The sequence below is a fragment of the Cibotium barometz genome, chromosome 26, assembly GCF_041138505.1.
Source record: "Cibotium barometz isolate CiBa-2024 chromosome 26, ASM4113850v1, whole genome shotgun sequence".
Taxonomy (NCBI): domain Eukaryota; kingdom Viridiplantae; phylum Streptophyta; class Polypodiopsida; order Cyatheales; family Cibotiaceae; genus Cibotium; species Cibotium barometz.
The window spans coordinates 37,144,828-37,148,084 of NC_141071.1; positions in this window are offsets into that span (position 1 = coordinate 37,144,828).

A 3,257-nucleotide genomic window follows, 5' to 3' on the forward strand; every position below is an offset into this window, starting at 1 on the left:
GTGTGCGTGTGTGCATATATACACACATGCGCACATACATGTGTATGTGTGCATGTGTGTGTACACACACACGTACATATGCTTGCACACACGTACATATATGTGTGTGTACACATACACAGACATATGTGTGTGTGTGTGTGTGTACAAAAACATGCACACGTATATGTGTGTATACACACACACATATACATGTGTAACACACACATGCACGTACACACATATATATGTGCAGTGTGCCTACATATGTGTGTGTATCACACATATGTGTGATACACACATACATGTGTGTATCACACACATGTATGTGTGTGTGTGTGTGTGTGTGTGTTACACACACACATACTGTTGAAATATACAAGTGAATAGGGTGTGTGCGAGAACAAGCCCTTAGCAAGAGGCTGTAAAAGAGAATCTGTAAATGAGTAAGATGCTGTGAAAAGGTGAGAGGTATCTACTGGGAGAGAATAAAGGGTAGTATGAGAAGATTTAGGATGTGTGGAGATATTCTGGGAAGAGGTGGAGAGAATCAAGCAAAAGAGGTGGAGTGAATCAAAGAGAGATCAGTGGGATTAGATGCTTGAATGTAAACTCTATAAATTGAGGCATTTGCCTTATGAGAATTTGCTGGTTTTTGATTATCCATGCCTACATTAAGCTATCAGTTAATTGCTCACTAATCTCATCATCTAATCTCTTTGTTAATGATGTTTGATTCTTGCATTTGATCCACCATAGCTCATCACATTGCTGCAAATTTAACATGGTATCAGAGCCTAGCTTAGAATCCATCAAATTTATGAGCTCATTATCTTACTAATCACCTAGTTAATTAGGATTAGAAAATAATCAAGTTTTTAGCTCTTTTTTCAAATAGCTTCTGTACCCCCAGCTGGTGGAGCATACAACACGCACACATGCATGCATGCACACACACATATATGTGTGACACACACACACACATGTACGTGTATCTGTATATCACCAGTAATACATATATTGTAACAAGATATTATTTTTTATTTACTTTCACAACTAGGTTGTTTATAAAATTTCCATGTCATCAGCACACAATTGATACTAATATAAGAAATCCTTTCCTCACAGGCCATATTTCTGTATCTTTTTGGCACCACATTTTCACATTATTATTTCACTAAGGATTTTAAGTGCAAAACAATGAAGCTAATATATAAATAGATAGTTTATCAACTCTCCTAATAAATACTCCATACAAATGCATATGGATTATAAAAGCACTCATATTTTTTCAATGTAAATAGTAAATGCAAGAAAATGAATGCTACTAGATAGTTTATTAAGTATCATACATATGGATTATAAAAACACTCATATATGCATGTGTCATGAGAATATATTTTAAGTCCTCTAGAAAAATATTATTTATCCCCTCTTGAGTAATTTGGGGACGCCTAGATTACTCTTGAGTCATGCCGGCTAGGTTAATATCGTGGGTGATACCACTATAAATATTAATACGTGCGGTATATGACGTATGTTTGAGGCCACCTATGATTATTTCAATTAGGTTTGTATGGCAGGGTGATTCCTGGGGTACTTACGCCTGGTAGTCATGAGTTGGTGATGATTTGTGCCTGTTTAATATTTGTGGGATTAATTTAATAATTAATTGGGCTTATATTTTCAGGTGATGAAGACTATGGGAATTGAAGAGTTTACTTTGGAAGAAATGTCTTGGATCATCACATTTCATTTTTGGCAAGCATAGTAGCTTGTAACCTTATTAAATGATTTTTCCATTTTGAACTTTAGGAAAGATACATTTATTTTTGTGGAATGTATTAAAGCCTATGGCTTTACCCTAGTCCCAATTTGACACTCTATTTTTGTTAAAGAAGAGTGCCGTGCTCTCTAAAAAGCACATCTTGTATTTTGGGGGCTATGGCCTAATTTTGGTGAAAAGGAAAGCTAATAAAGAAATACTCTTGTGTGGGGAGAGGCCACACAAGAGGGGGGAAGATTGCACCCAATATGGTCTTTTTGGAGCTAAGTATTTTTGTTTAAGTGTTTAATTTTTCAATTGCTTTGATTTAGTTGAAGCTTACAAGCAATGGTTTTTATGATTGAATTAATTCTCTATCTTTCCACAATCAATTCCTAGAATAAGATTCCGGTTGCAGTGGTATCAGAGCTTGGGCTAGGAGATTTGTGGAGAAGGTAGGAAAGGGCTTCAACTTCTCAAAAATCAAGAAAGTGCAGGAATTTATCCAGTGGACAGAAGGGTGTTTTGCAGGTCTTTACCCAAAGGTCAAAGATTCAAAACTAGATCTACTCTCAAACCCACTCACCACCCTGCAAAACCATCCCTCTCTATCAAAAAGCGGTTTTCAACTCTGTGAAATCAGAATCTGACCGTATGGATGAAATCCTCATAGCCAAAAACCTCACGGGTAACTCTCAGAAATCAGAAAGCTTCAAGGTTGAGCAAATCTATAATGGATGGAGCAGATAAATCCATGCAAAAGACATTATATAAATCACAATAATCTTTTGGAGCAAGGAGCGCACGGCGGCAGCCTGCCGGCGCAAAAGCGTGGAGTAAAGAAGAAAAAAATTCCATGCTAATCTCCCATAAGCTAATCTTCTCCATAATCTTAATCTCTTTCTAATCAAGTTTACTTTTCCCAATCCCTATGCAAGTCACATCACTCCTTTTTCAACCTCTACTTTTCCCAATTTCCAAATTTGAGGAGAAATTCAAAGGTTCTACAATTCTGAAAATTTCTGGGTGCAGAAAAGTGATTTACAGGTTTTAAAAAAGCTTGGAAATTGCCTAGAAAAGGCTAGAAAATTTCGAAATCACTTCTGAAAAATTCTAAAAATTTTAGAAAAATATTACAGAGTTTGGGCAAGGTTTACAGGACTGTTTCAGCAGGTTTCAAAGTGCAGAAAAATTATTTCATCAACAATTCGACTAGCCCAAGACTCTTGAATCACGCGGAATCGTTCGGGATTTGTTTGAGGCGACGAGAATTCAATTCAGCCATTGAACAACGTCTTGTTCAGCTTCAACCAAGATCGAATTGCGGGAGAAAAATAAGATAAGTACTTGTTTTTGCTTTATTTATTTACATCAAATAAAGTAAAATTTTATTTATCTACATCATTTGCACAAGCACTATGGCAGATTTGCCTATCTCGCCATCAATTCAAGAGCAACTCCTTTCTTTACAACATCAAATTGTAGAAGAAAGAGAGAAGCGTATTGAATTGGA